Genomic DNA, 22,170 nt, shown 5'->3' on the forward strand with positions numbered 1-22,170 from the left:
AAATAAATGCAAAAATAAATAAATAAATGCAAAAAATTAAAACATTTTAAAATGCTTATAAAAAATAAAAAAATAAATGACTACATTTATTTTTATTATCATTTTTGCTGCATTTAATGACATATTTATTGATGTACTTCTCGAGTAATTTATTTATTTATTTATTCATTTATTTTTGATTTTGGCAGTTTCCGTCCTCCGAAGATTCCACCACTGCAAAAAAAATAAAATATATGATAAAAAAACAATAATAAACCCCATGTTTAGGTTCCGGACAGCTGATTAAATATGATTAAATATAAGTTTATAATATATTTAAATATAACCCCCATGTTGAGGCCCCGGAATGCTGATTAATATAAGTTTTTATATATATATATACATATTGTATATTGTATATATTGTATATATATATATAAACTTATATTATATATATATATATATTTATATATATACTTATATATATTTAAATATAAACCCCATGTTTAGGCCCTCGACAGCTGATTAAATATAATTTTATATATATATATATATATATTGTATATATATATATATATATGTATAAATATATATACTGTATGTATACATATTGTATATTGTATATATTGTATATATTGTATATATATATATATATACATATTGTTTATTGTATATATACATATATATATATATATATGTATATATATATATATATATATTTATATTTAAATATAAACCCCATGTTTAGGCCCGGGACAGCTGATTAAATATAAGTTTATATATATATATATATATATATATATTGTATATATATATACAGTATATAAATATATATATATATGTATAAATATATATACTGTATGTATACATATTGTATATTGTATATATTGTATATATATATATATATATATATATATACATATTGTTTATTGTATATATACATATATATATATGTATATATACATATTGTATATATACATATATATATATATTTATATTTAAATATAAACCCCATGTTTAGGCCCGGGACAGCTGATTAAATATAAGTTTATATATATATATATTTAATAATAAAGCCCATCATGTTGGGCGCCCCCTGGAGGAGACTGCCTCTCTGGAGGACTGGTTTATCCAGGCCTGTGACGTCACGGGGCCGGTTCCCAGGCTCGCTGCGGGAGAGAGGAGGCTGCTGGGCGGAGAGACAGGAGAGAGAGGCTGGTCCAGGCTGGAGAGGAGCCGGAGCTACACCTCATCTGGAAACACCGGCTGCTGCCTTTCTTTCTCTCTCTCTCTCTCTGTGGGAATAAAACAACAACCCAGGTTAAAGCCGTCCCGGAGGTTCACGCACTAAAGAGGTAGGAAACACCGACACACGCACCGTGCGGTGCGGGGAACCACCGCAACCAGGCTGTTAGCAGCTAGCAGCCTGTCAACACAGGGAGGAAAACCGTGCATACACAGCTGAAAGCTCCGGCACAAATCACTCTAACATTAAATATAAACATCTACAATAACCAACATGTTTATTTATATTATTATATTTTAATAATTCCTGCTTTTAACTGTGTTTTTAACAACATACATTCATCTAGCTTTGTTGAGAGGAGTCCGCACCAGACTCCCTTTAAATATCTGCCAATTTAAAGTTTTTGTTGTTTATCAATAGAGGCATGCTTATTAGAATACAACAGCTAATACATATTTTGAATAATTAGTTGACACTCTACAATTCGGCATTAAAATAATCCACCTTGCCTCCTTTTTATTTCTGCAACTTTTCCACTACACTCAACAGGGCTGCCATTGCTACCAACGGGTGCATTCTAGAAGAACTATGCAGGCAAACAATGTTTAAAAGTTGGATTATTTGAAAAATTTGTCACGCTGGCTGGATTATATGCAAGCCGAATTGAAGAGAATTATCTCCCAAGTAAGAAAAAGTGATGAATCATTGTTCATGGTGTATTTATGTGGCTGGTAAAGCGACGCGATTCTAAAATCTCACGTTTTTTCAATGAGGTTTCGGCTCCGCGTCTCTGGGCAGCTACATGTACTGTAGAGCGGTGCACAATGTATCGAGCATAAAGAGCGTTTATGCACAACAAGCCTTGTTATATAAGAGTTCAGAAGACACAGACAGGTGCATTCATGACATGGGAGTGTGTGTTGTTGCACAGCAGCAGCAATATGTCAGATCTCACAGTATGTGTGTGTGTGCATGGATGAGGCCTGCACACACACACACACACACACACACACACACACACACACACACACTGGTGCTGCTGAGCCTGGGAAGAAGAGAATCAATGGACATGCTTTGCATAAGAAGCTGAGGGTGGTGGTGGGTTTGTCCATTGTGATATTACAGCCTGGGCGATGATAGAAAAGATAATGTTGCATCCTCAGAAGTGTGGATGCAGAGAATAAAGCTGCAGCTATGTGGTTTACATCTGTGTTGCACCATTACATAAGAGCTCTTATTGTGTTTGTTCCTGAGCTTGAAATCACTTTTATTCCCTTAAAGCCGCTCAAAGCCTGTCTGACTTACTGTAAAAGCACATTATGTTGTCTATTATTATGTCCTGCATTGTCCCTGATGCTTCTTTGTGTGGACGTGCATGCAGTTTGTGGCGTGTCTTAACACACAACATTTGGGTGGAGGCCTCTGCAACGGCAAACTTCTGAAGGGACTTTGACTTTTGCACGCCTCCTCCTTCTTTTATGGCCGTATATTGACATATTACAGTATGTGACACACACACAATAGTACTTATTGTAACTTCAGGGATCAAAGTCCTCTTCAGGAAATGATCCATGCTGCTTCTTATTACTGGACTGGTTCTCTCTGCTGCTGCCGCCGTCACAGTGATTATGCATATTACAGCCTGCAGGGCTTGAATTGGGTGTAAAAGGTAATTAGTAGAAGAAGTCCTAGCGTGCTTGCTTTTTTGGCGGCGGCAGCAGCGGCGGAGACGTGACCTTTTGAAAGGCGCTTGGCATCCATAACGTCTCACGTCCAAGTGTCAGGATAAGCTGTTTATGTGCGTCCTCATCCATTTAAGATCTCCTTGTATACACGAGAAAGCTGAGGATTCAGAAGTTAGACGTGGCAGTACTGTGTTGTATTTCCCTCTTGTAGTACTACTGAGGAGGAAGCAGCTGGAGGTCGGAGAGGGAAATTCTTGGGTGATTAATGGGCGCCAACAGGACGTTTTACAAACTAACGTTATGGGCAGAGGGCTCTGATGGTGGCCGAACGCTGCACAGCCACCATCGGCTACGCGGGGACGTACATCACCATTTTGCACCGTACACAAAGTCACGGAAGACGGGGAAAAATAAAGTTATCTCTCAAATATATAACGCAACACTATCAGCTCTTTATCCACTACAAGACAAGCCCAACAAACACCGGACTTTTAACCAGGAGACCGGATTGAGACCGTTGTTTTGTTTTGTTAGTGACGATTGTGGCGTGTTTTCTGTAGTTGTTTCCGTTCATATTTGACTTAGTTTACGTACTTATTGCAAACGGCCAACCATGACATTTTCCCTTACCCTAACTAAGTGGTTTTCTTGTCTAAACGTAATTGTTGATGCGGACGTTTGGGTGGCGTACAAATGACACGCAAAAGCGCTAAAATGCGTACTCACGACACGCGGCATGTCCGTGTAATGTCGTGGTATTTATACGCTCTCCTCCCGATTAATTCCCTATCGGCTTTTTCCTGCTCCTAACTATCATTATTATATCGGTGTTATGCGGTTATTGCAACAGTCCTAGGTAAAGTATTCCTTTAAGATGGTTTGCTGTTAGTCAACAACTAGGGATGCCACTTTTTTTCAGACCGAGTACAAGTACTTACATTTGGGTACTCGCCGATACCGAGTACCGATACGAGTACTTCTCTGTGCCAAAAGACCCTCGTTAACAGCCAGCTGGAGGGTGTGAGAGACACTCGGCAGGCTGGGGAGTCCCGCAGACGAGGCGCACCGGCTCTAGGTCGGCTCGGAAAGGCTCGGGGAGAAGGTGGCTCGCGGCCGCAGCTTTACAGCGCTCCCCGCCCGGACCTCGCCGCACCGTGGACAAAGGGCTCGCTGTGCCCTCTCTCCCCGCCAGGGCGTGGCTCGGACCACGTAAAAGGCGCTTGGAGTCTGCGGCGATGTCAGCAAACCACCCGGCCCATCTCGCCCGCACTGTCGCGAAGGTGGAGGTTAACGTCGGGCTGCTGTAAAGTGGTATCGGAGCCGTTTTGCAAGTACGAGTACATGAGCACAGTATCGGACCCAATACTGGTATCGGTAACGGTGCATCCCTAACAACAACACGGGTTATTGTGTCAAAGTTGAAGCGAACATAAAAGCCCTTCGCTGATTTATCTCTAATTGAGTTGATTCCTGAACTGATTTCAGTCAGAAGGTTTCCTTTTAGCCTGCAGGCCCTGAAAGCATCGATTGAACTGTTGACCATCACTGTGTTTAACATCGTGTCCTAATGCGACTGACACGTCTGTTACATCACTGACTCACAAAGGCTCTGATTGGCTCTCCAGAAACCAACTGTAGAAAATGATGTGAGATGTGTCACCACAGGTTGAGCTAGGCTAATGCCAAGTGGTGCTGATGGAGCAGGAGGGTTCATACTGTATCTGGTTCCTGATGGAGGGTATTAGTGGAGGTGGTTGGGAACCCCCCCCCCCCAACCCGTCAGCCTTTGTAATTAGAGGAATGTGAGCTGAATTAGTCTCGCCACACCGAGCAGACCTCCGTCTCTCGTTGATGGTGATGAAGAGTGTCGACTTACACGCCGTCTGCCTCGCTCCGGGTGATTTCTGTTCACCGAGGGAGCTGAAACCTGCTGGAAAGAGTCCTCCTCGTTGTTGTTGTTGTTGTTGTTGTTGTTGTTGTTGTTGGCCGGATTACAAGAGAAGTAAACAGAAGTCACGACTACATCAGTTACTGTGAGAAACGGAACTGAATGATACTCATTTTATCTTAGTCAAGAAGTTGAGAAACGTGTTCTTCAGCCTTTAGATCACATCTTTACTCCACATTCTCCCTCCGTCTGCTCTGTAACATTCAGGCCGGAGGAACCGCTGGATATCACATGTCAACATCTGTCTCTTTCTACCCATAAACCTTTGCTTTTTAGGAGTCGTTTCCTGTAGGTCGGATTACCTCCTCACTCCAAATGACAAACCAAACTATATTCCTCTTGGAAAAGACGTGTTCGAATGGCATTTAAATCAACGCTATTTAGTCTTATAATCAAGCAGAAAATGGATGTATTATAACTGCTATAATCAGTTTCTAATTTATTAAAGAAAAATACTAAAATGTCAAGATAAGTTTTTTCTTTGTTTCCAATTTGTTTAGAAATTAATGTGTTAGATTATTCTGGCTAAACAAGCAATTGATAAAATAAAAATCTAAGATAGATGGATTTATAAATGATACCAAATTGTATGGAGGACAGAACCGGCCAAAAAATAAAATAAAATAATGAATAATAAATAAAGACTTAATAAATATGCCATTAAAAGTAGCAAAAATAATATAAAAAATAAAAGTAGTCATTAATTAATTGATAAAATGTGACATAAATTCATATTTCTGTTTTAATTAGCTTTTTTAAATTTATTTACCTTTGTATAAATTCCCTTATTTATTTACTCCTCTGTTTAATTTTCCTTTTATTTTTTTATGTATTTACTTTTATGAATTATATATTTATATCATATTTATTATATATATAAAATATTCTTATTTATTTTGCATTTATTATTATTTCTGTTTTTATTTATTTTTAAAAATAAATGCAAAAATAAATACGTAAATAAATGTTTCCACCCCCTCAGGTTAACATTGTTAGCTCTGTCAGCACTGTTGCCTTTGTTTGCACTGTTAACGCTGTCTTTAAATCTTTAGTTTTATGTGAATTATGTGACTTCTCTCTCGTTATCGTCAAACTCACTCACCTTTTGCACGATATACTTTTGTTGCTTTGGTGTTTTTTCAGTTTGAAAGTGGCGCCGCTAGCTGCAGGTTATTAGCTCAAAGATACTCCTCTCTTTAAACACGTTAACTACTCTAAGTGACCATCTGTTTACATTTGAAGCATTTAGCCTCCAGCAGCTCTCAGTAAGTGAGCGTTTAAAGGTATCCGTGTCACTTAATCAGGACACACTGTACACCTTTAGTGTCGATGGAGCTTTTACCTCCGCCTCGCCTCTGTGCTTTTAAAGTTTAATCCGTTTTTAGTGGCGTACAAGTTATCTCAGAGGCTGTTGTAAGAAGTACAAAGTGTCTCAGTTAAAGCAGTAAATATTCCTGTTTCTTTACTAATAAATTACACTGAAGTGAACTTTAGAGTCTGATTAAATACTATAAACATGTTTTTGGATGCCAGGAGGTGTAGTTATTTGTAATCTTCATGTTTTAGAGATGTGATGTTTTATTTTTAGCAGCAGCTGTTTAGTTCTCTCGTCTGCTTTAACCACTAGTTTTAGTCTGTATTTTCTTGCACACTTTCCCTCCCTCCTTCAGTGTGTGAGACTGAATCTCCGCGTCACGTCATGTCAGCATGCAAATAAACCCAACCCATCATTATGGTGGCGGAGGGCTGTAACCGTAGCAACGGAGAGACGGAGAGAGAGAGAGAGAGAGAGAGAGAGAGAGAGAGAGAGAGGGCAGGATCACGTGTTGGTTGGTTGGTTGGTGACCTTTGAAACCCACGGCCTCCTGGTACGGAGCGAGGCCTCTGCTGCTCTGGTGCTGTCACACATGGAATTGCATTCTGGGTAATATTTTGGGAGGAGGCCGGTGTTTGTTCTTGTGTTTTGGGCTCGTCTGGATGTGTTTGAGATTAAAAAGGAAAAGATGAGACGGTCCCTCCTTTGCCTCCAGCTATAAGTTTTTAGAGAGAGTAGTTCTGTTTGACTCCAACATGAAGACGCTGGTCTATTATATTTATTTATTTATTGAGATGGTGTTTCCTCGCCCCGGTTCGTCACATTGCTCATTAGTTTCTGAGGCTTTACTCCAACAGGACTTTGACCCGAGTTAATCCGGCTCTTTCTCGCTTAAATATTCAAATTATTTTTAGCTGTTTGCCAGAGTGTCACAGCTCATAACCTTTGTTCCTGTAACGCTGCTGATTTAAAGAGTTTTGAATCTGTCTTCAATCTGTTTAAAGACATTTAAATGTACTAGAGGTGTAGCGGTACACGGGAGTCACGTTTCGGTTCGTACCTCGGTTTAGGAGTCGCTGTGTTTGTTTTCATTTATTTTGAACAGACAGAGTCAAAGAGAAAAAACAAGAGCTGAGACGATTCACCATCTCCTGATTCAATACTATCACGGTACTTCGGTGCCGCTTCGATATGTAGGTGGGGGGACGGGCGCACCACCGGCCCGTCTCGCCCGCACCGTCGGAGCGTGAGCGCGTGTGATAGGAGCTGAAAGATGGTGACGAGAGGTTAACGTCACGCTGCCGTAAAGTGGTATCGATGCCGTTTTGCGAGTACGAGTACATTAGCACAGTATCGGACCCGATACTGGTATCGGTATCGGTGCATCCCTAATTGCAATTTATTGTGATTTTTTAAAACTTGTTTAACACTAGACCAAGGGGAAAAAGTTGAATCAAACACTTCTAGGGACTTTTACTTTGTAAAATCTCTAAATGAATCCAGTAAGAATGTTTGATTTTCAGCATGTATGTAGTCAGAGATGTCCTGAAGTCAAATATATCAGTCATTGTCAGGAATTATTTATTATCCAGGAACCCAAAAACCAAAGAAAAATGTCGGACAAAAAAGTCTGAAAAAAATGTCCGAAAAAAAAGACTTTTTCGACATTTTTTTCCGACATTTTTTTTTTTCCGACATTTTTTTCCAGACATTTTTCAGATATTTTTTTTCAGACTTTTTTTCAGATTTTTTTTATCAGACTTTTTTTCCGACATTTTTTCCGACTTTTTTTTTCCGACTTTTTTTTCAGACTTTTTTTCCGGACATTTTTTCAGACTTTTTTTTCAGACTTTTTTTTCAGACTTTTTCTTCAGACTTTTTTCAGATCTTTTTTGTCCGACTTTTTTTTCGGACATTTTTTTCGGACATTTTTTTCAGACTTTTTTGTCCAACATTTTTTTTCCGTCATTTTTTTTTTTTTTTCGACATTTTTTTCCAGACATTTTTCAGATATTTTTTTTCAGACTTTTTTTCAGATTTTTTTTTCAGACTTTTTTTCGGACATTTTTTCAGACTTTTTTTTTCAGACATTTTTTTCAGACATTTTTTCAGACTTTTTTTTCAGACTTTTTTCAGACATTTTTCAGACTTTTTTTCCGACATTTTTTTTTTTTCCCGACATTTTTTCCGACATTTTATTTCCAGACATTTTTCAGATATTTTTTTTCAGATTTTTTTTTTCAGATTTTTTTTTTCAGACTTTTTTTCGGACATTTTTTCAGACTTTTTTTTTCAGACTTTTTTTTCAGACTTTTTTTTCGGACATTTTTTCAGACTTTTTTTTCAGACTTTTTTCAGATCTTCTTTTTCAGACTTTTTTTTCAGACTTTTTTTTTCAGACATTTATCAGATCTTTTTTTTCAGACATTTATCAGATCTTTTTTTTCAGACTTTTTTTTCAGACATTTTTTCAGACTTTGTTTTTCAGACTTTTCTGAAAAAAAGTCTGAAAAAAGTTTTTAGACATTTTTCAGATCTTTTTTCAGACTTTTTTTTCGGACATTTTTTCAGACATTTTTCAGACTTTTTTTTTCAGTCTCTTAAGGAAAGATTTCATCAAAGAACAAAACAGAATCCAACAAAAGCTTTTGATATCAATTTTTAATCCTTGATTTTGATACTGGATTATACAGATATATTTCATTTGGTACTAATGTTGTAGTTTAACTCCTGTAATTACTTGATTTTGTGAGTGATGGTTTCAGTCTTTAGTTGTTTGGTGATCAGTCGGCTCTTTCGGAGGCCGTGTTGGATCTCTTGGACGAGTAAAGCTGATTGTTTTTTATACCTATACATTATTCCATTTAACCAGGAGGTAGTAGATTGTGGTTGGTTTGTGTCCACTTTGAATTTTCCTGAGAACATTTCTAATATTAGAACTGTCACATCACAGCAGTCTTTGTTTCCTGCTTGTTCTATTTATCTGTTGTCTGTTATCACAGCTACTTCCACACTAGGCTGCTATGAGATTTGTTACACAACTGCTCGCCTTCCTCGCTGGACGTGTTCAGGAGGAACCAGTTTCATTTTCTTTTGCAGCATCCAAACACGGGAGAGAGTGTGTGTGTGTGTTTTTTTTTTCCCAATATGCCTTTGGCTGAATGAGTTGATGCGGCGCTGCTCCTTTTGATCCTCGTTTCAGCCGGACGCTTCCTGTCTTTCTTGTTAGGCCGATGTCTGCATAACGTCCCCGTCTGTCAGGCCTGTTTGATAATCTGCTGCGAGGAAGTGACCGCGTCGAGAGAGATTACCACCACGACCACGATCACGAGAAAACAACATAGGGTCAGAGTCATTATCAGGAAACAAACCTTTAGCTTTCAAAACTCTGGAGACACTTTCGGGATTTTACCTGACAAATTGATCTCAGTAAGAGAGAGGAAACTACAAACGCTTCACGATGCACGATATCTCATTTCAGCATCGACATTGCGATGAGCGCACGCGCAATAATGGCAGGATGTGCGATGAACTACCACAGTTCCCATGACTCAATAATACAGTATTTCCCATTAATTACCTACACTCTAAAAAACGATTCTTGGGGTTAGTAGATAGCCCTTAAAATAAATACGTTAAGTTTGTTACATGTACTTGTTTTAGTCAGTTGAAGACTTAATAAAATAAGTTGGTCAAACTGAAAAATGAACATTGTCTTTACTGAAAAATATATTAATTTAGAATAAATACTAAGTTAGTGTAACTTATATCTAGTGAGTTAACGCACTCCAGGTCGGAAGTGGCTAGGGATAGGACAAAGAGGTCATGTGACGGTTCGAACTAGCCAATCAGAGCACAGCAGGGCGGGACTAGGCGGACGACTCTCGGAGAGATGATCGCGCTTGTTTTTTGCTGCCAAACGGCATTCATCAACGAGATGGAGCAACGGGAGTTTTACCTGAATATCAGTCAAGCTACTTGGTAAGTAATTCATTTTTCTTTATTTCATTCACAACAGATGCTTATTGCATCAGCACACATTGTAGGTAGTCGTTTTCATGCTGCACTAAAGGGAAGAACGAAGTCCTGTTAGCTAATGTTATCTAATGTTAGCTAACAGTGTCTTCAAAGTCGTCTTTTATTCTCACATTTTAGCACATGTGATCTTGTACATTGTTAGTTGTAACCCTGCAAAGGTAAAGGGATGTGTTTACTTTTGTTGTAATTTAAAGTTGGCACTGGGTTGATAAAGGTTTGGTCAGCAGCTCCATGGGTGAGTTGTTTGACATTTTACTCTGTATACTTTGGTTAAAACTCAATTTTGGTTATTTGAGCTGCAGCTAAAAATGCAGTAATGGCGCCTGGGAAGCAGACACCACGTTGTGGAAACTCCATATAAGCAGGGCTTGACATTAGCACAATACAGCGGTGGCTAACATCAAGAGAGTCACTGTTACTATGGGTTACCATATTTTCAAACCCTCATACCGGGACACGTAAGTGTAACGCATTTTCACCCGCGCACGCTTATATGCACGCACCATAGGAGTTTTCATCAGGATGATTAACTTGGTGCACCTGTGGCGCATTTGAGCACGGAGTGGGATCAGAAAGAAGGCAGTAAGTAGTAAGACTTACTAGCCACTTTGGCAGGCGGCATATTAAAGCTACAGTATATGCATGCAGCCTCATGCAGAATACACAGCATGTGAATTGATTCACCTATGCGGAATTTCCGCGCGGAAATTTTAGCTGTCACCCGTTAGCAGCTTGAAATGCAAACTAATTGAGTTACAAAGACTTTCTTTAAAATTATCAATTTATTTATCAACTTTAAGTGAACTAACTCAAAATCAATAATGCCACACTCCAGGCCTCATAAACCTCACCCTTCAGTCTTCGTTCCCAGTGATGTAATCATGAAAAACACATCCTTATGGAGGAGCAGTTTTAAGATTTTTTTTTTCTCCTTCACAGGATGATTCAGTGGAAAAGAGGAGAGAGGTCGCTACCCGTTGCATGGTGGTGTGTCTCCGAGAAAAGGAGGAGGATCTCTTCAAAGAACACTTGGTAGGTAAATCAGATGCTTAAGCTCTGACACACTGCACTTTGTGTTACACTCAAACACATTGCAGTGATGCTGGTTTTGAGTGGGTCCCCCAATCATTTTTTTTTTTTTTTTTTATAATTATGGTTATATTCATGTATGTTGAAAATGTATCTGAAAATTAACAGAAAAAAATCCCAAACCTGAAAACGTAATTTACAACACCATAGACAGTATATTTATCTTTATATACAGTTTATATACTGTGTTTACATGTGATGACGTGTTGAATGTTTGATGAATGAATGTTTATTCTGATCTACTTATTCCAGGATGGTGAAGTGCAGGATACTGATGAAGTGATGAAGATTGTCATCACCAGGGGTGCCATAATGACTGATCCAGCCAAGGATAGTGCAAGGATAGTGATCGAGGGGACAGAAGTCCTGGAAAACCTGGATGTGCCAAGAGCTGAACTAATATTGTGTTATACTGAAGTGTTTATAATAATCAGTCTACCCTCACTGAGATAAATGGCGTGGACACAACATTAGAATCAGGAGGATTTATTGGAGGACTGATGTGATAAACTGCATTAGTTTAAGCCATGTGTATCCAATACACTGGTAATTGAGTGTATGTTGTTTAAATTCAGTTCTGATGTTTGTATTATTTCTATTTTTGAAGTACAAAGTTGTGAGTGAAGAGCTGCTGGATACATTTCATGATATCGTTAGACCGATTGTTTCCTGTTGAAAGTTTTGGTTACTGTCCTGATCTCATTGGGAATGAGGAACATTGGACATGGTTTTGTGCACACACCATGGTATAAAAAATGTTCATGGTTAAAAGAAGCTAGTGGACAAAGTTTTTAAAATGTCTAAAATAAACTGTTTGGTCATAAAAACTGGAACTGAAATATGTTATTTATTTTGACTTAAGTGAAACGATTTACTAATACTCAAAAAAATTAAGGTAACATTGTATGGATCTTTTTAAGTAGTTCCAACTATGGCATTATTGAGTAAATCCTATGAGTCTTTTGTAGTCTGACTAACCCAATTGATTAAGTTCAACCAACTTGATCAAGTTGCTTAACCTTAATTAAGCCTTTAGATGTCAAAGCAAATCAAGTTGGTTGAACTTAATCAATTGGGTTAGTCAGACTACAAAAGACTCATAGGATTTACTCAATAATGCCATAGTTGGAACTACTTGAAAAGATCCATGCAATTTGTTACCTTAATTTTTTTAAGTTGAGCCAGTGGATTTTTTTTAGAGTGTACAGTATATGTATATATACCGTTTTTTTTTGGTGGGGTGTGAATGGTCTGCGGCCACGGTCTGAAATTAGCACTCGCCACCCGCTTAATGCGGGTAAATTGTTGGCAGTGGCGGGTGAAATCATCAGAATATCCGCCACTTTGGCAAGCAGGGAAAATGCTAGTGGTGGGAACAGAGAACCGTAGTTCTCCGATTTCTTGGCATCTCGTGCCTCCGTGACTATCGATTCCTCTGTATTGATGCTTTCCGACAGTTACGCTACACAATGACGCATACGTACGCTGTATCATGTTTCAGTTTGTTTGGGACTGGCGACACGGCGGAGTGAAAAAAGCATGGTGCTACTAAACCTGAGGAGACGCACCCTATTTTCCCTGATAAAGCGACACTGAACAACAAACCGGTGTTGAAATCAACAGGAGAAGAGTTAGTAATGTTAGCTGTTAGCAGCCGGTGGCAGCACAGTCCTGACTGGATAAATAACGGAGCTACTAACGTTAACAGAGGTGCCATTGAGTTATTATTATGAGGCGTTCAAGCTCTGCTCAGTAAAATGACTATTGGGCGAAGGTAAATTACAACGTTATCGTGATGTGTTCATCTCGTAAAATTAAGTTTTTGTTGAGAAACTTGAATTAATCCAGTTTGAAGGAGATGTTTTCACAACAATATAAAATAGACATTAGAGAGAGAATTATGACCTGTTTAACTTCCTAACACTAGCACTAAGCAGCTTTGCCAAGATTTTATTTAATCAAAGCAAATATTTAAATAATCATAATCATTTAAATTGTGTGTTTTTATGCAAATAACCACTATAGACGACAATAACAAAGTACAGTACAGTACTGTGTACACTACCCTCCCTCCACAGTGTAATTCCAACACAGTAATTTACCATGTATATAATGTTTTTTTATGTAAAATATATCGAACATTGAATGACATCAGATCTAAAATGTTACTCCTTCAGTTAGTGCAGAGATTTTAAAAGTGGCAGATCAAAAACATTTTTCATACCATGTTTTGTGGGTGTGACTTTTTTGGTGTCTTCACCATTCAAATCTATGCAACCAGTGTTTCTTTGAGGGAATACAATTGTTGTTTTGTAATTTAAACTGCTGTCCCCAAAATAAAGAATTACAAAAATACTGGATTCATCTCGACCCCCTGCAGCATTAAAATAATACGTAAATGATAATGCATCAATAATACAAGAATAGTAGGCTTATACTTTTGATATTACTTGATAATACTTCTGTACTTTTACTTACCAAACAGTTTGAATGCAGGACTTTTAGAGTATTTTTAAATAGTGGTATTACTACTTTTACATTAGTAAACGATCCTTCTTTCACCACTGAGAACCAGGTTTTAGATCTAGTTTTTGTTGTTGACTTCAGCCTGCTGTAGGTGAGATATCTCATACTGGGAACCTACCAGTTACACCTGGGAAACACCCAGTAAGGCCTCAGTCATCCAGTGGAAGTCTTGTTCATGAATGACTTTTTACGGTCTGTTTCTCAGATTTAAGCTGTGACCGTTGACCCGCAGGCTGTCGGGGATTATCTGACATTTTAACACCTCCTCCTCCGCCTCTCGACTTTATTCAGAGTCAGAGTCCTAATGCGCTGCAGAGGAGCGAGGATTTAACCCTCTTTGTGTAATGTACAACTTGTTTTAGCTGCTTATGACAGTTTATTGGTGTTAGACTTCGCCTTGAGGAGGATGACACTCGTCAATCTTTAAACTTCATTACTGGGAGTTTGTGATACATCAGCACTTCAGCAAATTCCACCACGGCTTTGCTGAGATCATCAAGAATGAAACTCCGGCCTGAGAGACGAGAGACGTGTGTGAACTTTGACGCTGATACTGATATTTGAGGGTGAAAAAGAAATGCTGACATTCAATTTTTTATACGTAATATTATTTGAAGGGCCAGTCCTTCTGTATCTTCCCAGAGGTGTTTCTTATGATTCTTTATTTTGGTCGAAATACGTATGTTTTAGCGTCAAAATGCTGTTTTCCCTTCAAGCCCTTCTAAAACGTTTTCCCCACATCGTGACCTGACGTAGGTTTCTGCATGATGACGCTGCTACATGTACAGTATGTATACATCCTCATAGTCAGTGTATTAATACAGTAACTTAGAGCGGAAGACCAGCAACTCCCTGTGTTCTGAGAGGTAAAATGACTGTTTTTGTGAATGGAGTCTGGTGGCTTTAAAGAGAGTGATATAATGGCTTTAGTTTCTCGTCGTAAAGGGCTGTCTGACGGCGAGGTAAAGCGGTGAAAATATTCTAAATATAACGTACACAAGAACGCAGATGGACCCGCCCCTTTTAAGACAAAGATTTTCAACTCCACTGGACATTAAATCATAAATAATAACTATAAATAAAAACGAAGGCTGTCAAAGTTAACGTGATAATAACGCATTAACATAAATACATTTTTAACGCCACTAATTTCTTTAACGCATTAACATAACTCACGATTTTTAGGTTGTACCAGGCTCAGTTTTAAAGCTAAAGTGAAGATACTGGTATCATATGAAACTAGAGAACCTGATGAATCCATCGGTACCAACCATGTCATACTAGCTGGTCATGAAGGAGGTTAAATAACGCTCCAAACTTGCACTAAATTTTGGCGAGGAAAGACTGGCATGTCCATTTTAAGTGGTCCCTTGACCTCTGTTCTACAGATATGTGAATGTAAATGGGTTCTATGGGTACCCACGAGTCTCCCCTTTACAGACATGTACATATTTGGACAATCTAGACAATATCTGTCATTGTATTTGTGTTGTTAATTGATTTTTAATAATAAATATATACATACATTTTGCATAAAGCAGCATATTTACCCACTCCCATGTTGATAAGAGGATTAAATACTTGACTAATCTCCCTTTAATGTGCAATTTAATACGGTAGATAAAAAAATGTGTGATTAATTTGCGATTAATCCTGATTAACTATAGACCATCATGCGATTCATCGTGATTACATATTTTAATTGATTGCCTCAAAGCATGCTGGGTAGTGAGTCCTGACATAACGGAGAGAGTTTTTAAAGAAACCAGTCAACAGTGTTTGTTTGATCAGCGGCCAGACGTCAGGTTGTTTACAGTAGAAATAAGACAGAAAGAGCAACTTTCTGTTGGAGAAGCTGCAGACACAACTCTGCTTTATTATAATAGACTTCTTTACAGTGGAAATGGCTTCGTTACGTTACGCAAACAGAGATTATCAAGTGTTTCTTCAACTCTTCTTCAGCTCAAGCTGACCAATCACAGCTCTAGTTGTCTCCACCTGTCGTCTGTATGTGTCCGGTTAGTTCTCAGTTTTTCCTGCTTCTTCTTCACAGACAGCAGTCATTCAGGAGAAGATCATTTCACATGTTACAGACTAAACTACACATTTTGGATTTAGCTCGTCTCTGCACCCACGTTGCAATTTCCTGAAATGTCACGATGCCGCCGTGTGGGAGAAAGAGGAGGAATCATGAGTCTCGTTAACAGAAAACAGACTCATTATCATGTTTAAAGATTAAGAACCAACTTCAGCTGTACAAAGTTCATCACAAGGAGGAACGAGACCCAATAATTAGAGAATAAATGATCAAAACCAAGCAGCATGTTAATGATCCTCCAGCGAGGCAGATAATATAAGACCAGCTGAAACAGTCAGATATGTAATGAACGGGACAGAACCTGCTATAATCAAAAATAAATTAATAAATGAATTAATGACTTAATAAATATGTCATTAAATATAACAAAAATAATATTAAAAATAAATGTAGCTATTAATTAATTGATAAAATTAGCTTATTTATTTATTTATTTATCTTTGTATTAATTCCCTTATTTATTTACTCTTTAGTTTAATTTTAATTTTTTTATTTTTTTACTTATTATTATTTAATATTTATTTATTTTTGCATTTATGTTTTATTTTGTTTATTTTTGCATTTATTTTTGATTTATTCTGTATTATTTTGTATTTTATTTATTTTTGCGTTTATTTTTTATTTATGTGATATTTATCTTTAAATGTATGTACGTATTTATTTATGTATTTAAGCATTTATTTATTTATTTCTGCAGGATTTTCCCTTTGCATTTCACCCCTTATTTATTTTCCCAAACTTATTTATTTCTGTATTCTTTTTCTTTATACATTTCTTTATGCATTTCTGCATAAATAAATAATTGTAAATAAGAAATACATGCAGAAAAACATAAGTACATGCATTTAAAAATAAATATAAAATAAATAAAAAATAAATGCGAAAATTAATAAATACATGTCAAAATGAATAAAAATAAATACATAAATAAAAGTGGAAATTAAACCGAAGAGTAAATATATGAGGAAATTAATGTTTTGTCTGACCAACCCCGAAAATATTCAGTTTATAATTATAATAGACAAAGAAAAGCAGCAAATCCACACATTTGAGAAACTGGAACATGGAAATCTTCAACGTTTAATGTAGATTATTCTCTTCTTATATCTCCAATATATACAGTATAGTTCCAGTAGTCCCGCAGTGGAGAAACAAAAGGTCCCAGAACTACAATGAGACCCGTGCAGCAGCAGCAGCAGCTGTGGTTTAATTTAAGGAGAGTCTTTCTTTTCAGACTCTGCTACTGAGAATCTGCCCTCAGGGTTTGTGTCCCTGAACGCATCACAGGCTCTCTGTTCACCACGTGACCTCGACCGAGCGGTCACGACAGCGAGCTCTCGCATCCAACAATCAGCTGTTTGTGAGTCTGTCAGCAAAGAGAGAGAGTGGGTCGACACACACACACACACACATACACACACACACACACACACACACACCGATTCAAACAGCATCAGCTTCCTCTGCCGTCGTCCTCTCAGACTCTCAGAGCAGCAGCTGCTGCAGCTCAGATCTGAACTGAACACAGTTTGTTTTCATTATGTTCTCATCTCCACCACATCCTCCTCTTTTAAAGGGACAGTCCGACCACTTTAACGCCGCTCTGAGGCCGTTTGTTTGACCTCTTCTCGTGGATAACCAGCCGATTTATAACATGACGTTATGTCCAGATACTTCCAGCAGTCTGATGTTTGTTTTTCTGGCGATTGGATGGCGAGAACTCCTGCTGTGTGTAAACTGCTCAGAAACCCCCACATTGTCAATCTAGCTAGGAAAGCCATCCATCCTCTGAATGCTCTAGGTCTCTAGTTTGATCCATCCATCCTCTGAATGCTCTAGGTCTCTAGTTTGATCCATCCATCCTCTGAATGCTCTAGGTCTCTAGTTTGATCCATCCATCCTCTGAATGCTCTAGGTCTCTAGTTTGATCCATCCATCCTCTGAATGCTCTAGGTCTCTAGTCTGATCCATCCATCCTCTGAATGCTCTAGGTCTCTAGTCTGATCCATCCATCCTCTGAATGCTCTAGGTCTCTAGTCTGATCCATCCATCCTCTGAATACTCTAGGTCTCTAGTCTGATCCATCCATCCTCTGAATGCTCTAGGTCTCTAGTCTGATCCATCCATCCTCTGAATGCTCTAGGTCTCTAGTTTGATCCATCCATCCTCTGAATGCTCTAGGTCTCTAGTTTGATCCATCCATCCTCTGAATGCTCTTGGTCTCTAGTTTGATCCATCCATCCTCTGAATGCTCTAGGTCTCTAGTTTGATCCATCCATCCTCTGAATGCTCTAGGTCTCTAGTTTGATCCATCCATCCTCTGAATGCTCTAGGTCTCTAGTCTGATCCATCCATCCTCTGAATGCTCTAGGTCTCTAGTTTGATCCATCCATCCTCTGAATGCTCTAGGTCTCTAGTTTGATCCATCCATCCTCTGAATGCTCTAGGTCTCTAGTTTGATCCATCCATCCTCTGAATGCTCTAGGTCTCTAGTCTGATCCATCCATCCTCTGAATGCTCTAGGTCTCTAGTTTGGGGCTGTAAAGTTTCATGAGGCGGGAGGTTCTCAGGAGACATTTTACTTTTTAAACTTTAAGAACATTTTGCCGAGAATACTTCTTTACTACTGCATTTAGTGTGAATGCAGGATTTTTACCAGTAATGGAGTATTTTTACATTGTTGTTTTGGAAACTAAAACTCAGGATATTTCAGGATATTTTGGCCTCTGTTGTTTTTGTCTTGTGTCTCAGGAGTCTCCCAACTTTACTGAACTGCAGTACTTAATTTCTGGAGTACTCCTTTAATGAAATGCATCGTGTATGTTTCCATGCATGCTAACTAGTTTTCATGACCTGACCATTACATCAGGTGGTGTTCAGCTGTCTCTGGTGTGTCCTGTGCAGACGGTTTATTGATTATTGTGACATAAATAATATTAAAGAACAGCCTGACGGTCTCACACCAACTTTGAATCCTGGTCTGAAATCACTGGACTACACCGCCGCTGAGCTCCTGGTCCTGAATGCCCCGTGTGAATACTGACTTGGTTCTCCACCTCCTTTAGGTTTCTTTTTTTTTTCAGTATAGCAGTATTTAGCAGTTGTATTTTTGGGGGAATTTCGCGCCTTTTATTGATGGTCGATAGAAGAGGGAGAGAGATGAGATGAAGCAGGGATGTTGTGGTTCATGGTCCGAGTCTTTAGGCTGCTTGATTTGGTTCAAATGAACTCGGAGCAGATCAAACAACCGGAGCAAGACCACCTGAACAATGTTAGTGAGGTTAGTTTGTGGTGTGAAAGCAAACAGAGCAACCGCAGGATCTTATGATAGCAGCGATGTCATTTTAGCATGATTTCAAAAGCTAATCTACTAATAACAGTGATAGTGAACCGTTCAGAAAGCGATCAGTGACCTGAATAACAGGTAACGTGAAGCTCTGGTTTTCAGTAATGTGCCTTTAATGTGACAGTTTGAGGTGAATTTAATCAGCAGCCAAAAATAACCACAAAGAGCAAAGAAAAGAGTCAGTCAGTGAGACTGCGTCCCAAAATATCCCTCCTGAGATAACTGAGCCTGCTGCTGTTCAAACACACTCAATCAAACATTGTTCATCATGTGGGAACATTTACATGAAGTGACGCTCATCACGCTCACATTCATCTCCAGTTTCAGCTGCAACTTCTCCTTTATGCACCGACTGCCACAATAAAAGTCCCTCCTAGTCCTACCAGGTATTTATATTACTGCTCATATGAATTAATATCGCAGGATGCACTACAGGAAATAACTTATAGATCTGTGAAGGAATATGTTGGTTTAGATATTTCTTTCTGAGGTGAAGTGATAGTTTAGTGCCACAAACCTGTTATATATAAAGGTGATTCTTGCCTTAATCAGAACTATTAACTGTTGTTAATAATCCATTTAAACATGATGAAATTGTTGTTTGATATCACATCTTCTATCCAGTATTGAGCTCCGGTTTGACAGCAGAGCAAACAGCTATTTTAGCATCATTATAATGTTTGAATATGTGAACCGTGAGAGACGATGAACCCGTAACAAGAAACCTCCGACCTCTTTTGTTGTCGGAGTCAAAGCGCTGTGAAAGGTTAGGGTGTGTGTTTCTGTAGAAAGAGAGACAGAAAAAAAAGGCTTTTCTTTGTAGAAGTGGTCACAAAGCTGAAGGTGGGTCCAGTTTGTTTGCATAATATTATCAGGTAAATCCTGGCAGCGTACTGGCTGAACGCGTAGCACCTACTCTCCGGTTCCCCTCCAGGTTAACACTGTTGAAAAACGCCATGTTGAAAACAGTCGAGCCAAAACCAAGCAGCGCCCTCCGACCCGAGCATGATTTAATTTAATTTAATTATTACTTTTGTTAATGTTTATCTCACTCATTACCCCCGTGTCCTCCTCACCAGCCCTCCATGATCTCTAGAGGAATCTTTTCCCCTCTAATGTGACTCACTCAGATGTTATCTGGTGGCATATTTATTGAGTATTTGTTTTTAATTTACATTAGAGCTGCAATCAACAGTTGTAAAGCAAAACAAACAATAACATTTGCACAGTGTAGGGGTTCTACTTTAGTAGGTTTTGGTTATTAGCAAATTAATTAATAAATAATAATAGAATTATTAATATTAATAAAGATTATCAATAAACATCAATAATAAACGGGGCACCACCCTGGAATCAGGGACCAATGACCAAAACGTTAATATAGTCTCATTATATATGCTAAACTATCAATTTGGAACGTTGATTAATAATTAATTAGTTGATGTGGGGGTTAAGATTATCTGAAGCTGTATGTTTATGTTTAACTAATTCACAGTGTCTGTATGTGATCTTAATGTGTGTTAGATAATGCAGTGGGTTAGAAAAGATGGTTAGTTGCATGCAAGACCTTGTCTATGTGAAGCATAAACTAAACACATCAGATGTGGCGAAGCCACCTACCCGAATATCAAATACAGATAAATCAACACAGTCAAACTCAATGAATAACATTAAACCAAATCAATACAAGTACTTTCTAGAAATCAAAGTTGGACAGTCTTGCTCAGCCCTGTGCGATTGCTAAGGCCCAGTACGTTACCAATCCATGGAAGAAAAGGGTTTGTGATTCCATATGTTGAAGTTGTGGTTCCAAGTCAAAGAGGTCGTCTTTGCTGTTAGTTTGGTGCTAACTTCTTTGCTTGATAGCTTGAAGTTAGCTGGTGAAAAGGGCAGAGCACTCGCGTCGTCTGATTTTTGGTTCCTTGGTTGCAATGGCTGTTTCCTAACAGGCCATTGATCAGAACAGAGCTGTTTCTACAGCTTCTGGACTGGAGAGCTTAGATGAAGAGTAGAAAGAGCTGTGGGTCACCTCCAGCAGCTGGTCAGCTTGTGTCAGGAGGTGAAGAGCAAAGAGTCGAAAGAGGAGGAACAAAGAACATTCCTCTGGTTTTGTTCTGTGTGATTTTCACACCTCTGGGTGAAATGTTACTGTAGCCAATGAGGACTGAGATGAGTCCTGTGGTCAAGGATCAGGTTACTGAGTTCATGAGGTCACTTGAAACCAGCCAGATGCTGGGTCCTGACAACAGGCTCGCTTGGAGATATGCAAATATTCAGGACAGAGCGGCGGATTCACACAGAGGACGATGTGCTCGACAAGCCTTCAGGGAGCTATATACCTTCTTTTACTCATTTTAATTCTCTCACATTAAACCTGAAACTAAATTTACCATCAGTCTGACGCTGCAGCTAAAAGTCTCCCCCAGCAGACGACGTCTGATCCTTCTGGTCTGAAGCAGCTGATTCAATATTAGTGGGCTAACAGCAGAGCGGAGCCTCGACTCATCACATTAATGTGTTTTTTTTATAAAAGCCTTAAACTAAAACGGTGCACTCTATTTGCAGCCGCTGCCCTAAATATTAAAAACCCGCTGCTTCAACAGCTATCGAGCCGTCTGCCTCCTCTGGAACATTACTTCCATTAACATCCTCAGTCATGTGAGAAATTAAAGATGCAGAGACGGAGAAGTGGATGTCTGCTGATGGTTCCCAGCGCAGCCATCGGAGAGTTACTGGTCCAGCAGATAAACAAGCTTTATGGGGTTTTTACTGAGCGATCACATTCATTTGAGGGAGTAAATGCAAATAAACTGTCTGAATCAGGTCTTTTTCCTTTAGTAAAACAGTCAAATGCATTTAAAAAAGTCCTGTGAGGCAGCTTCTCACTCCTTCAACCTAGT

General features: G+C 38.6%; 1 protein-coding gene across 2 annotated transcripts in view; it reads left to right on the forward strand.

The window, feature by feature from the left end:
* The first annotated feature begins 1,102 nt into the window (after positions 1 to 1,102).
* Positions 1,103 to 22,170, forward strand: part of myo6a (myosin VIa) — a 135,665-nt gene continuing 114,597 nt past the window's right edge. The window contains exon 1 of one of the 2 annotated variants that reach the window (XM_037750205.1): positions 1,103 to 1,334. The gene's annotated coding sequence lies outside the window, so the exon portion shown is untranslated. The remainder of the gene's footprint in view (positions 1,335 to 22,170) is intronic. The other variant, XM_037750206.1, reaches the window with a different exon arrangement.

This window comes from Sebastes umbrosus, chromosome 18 (assembly GCF_015220745.1).
Source record: "Sebastes umbrosus isolate fSebUmb1 chromosome 18, fSebUmb1.pri, whole genome shotgun sequence".
Lineage (NCBI taxonomy): Eukaryota > Metazoa > Chordata > Actinopteri > Perciformes > Sebastidae > Sebastes > Sebastes umbrosus.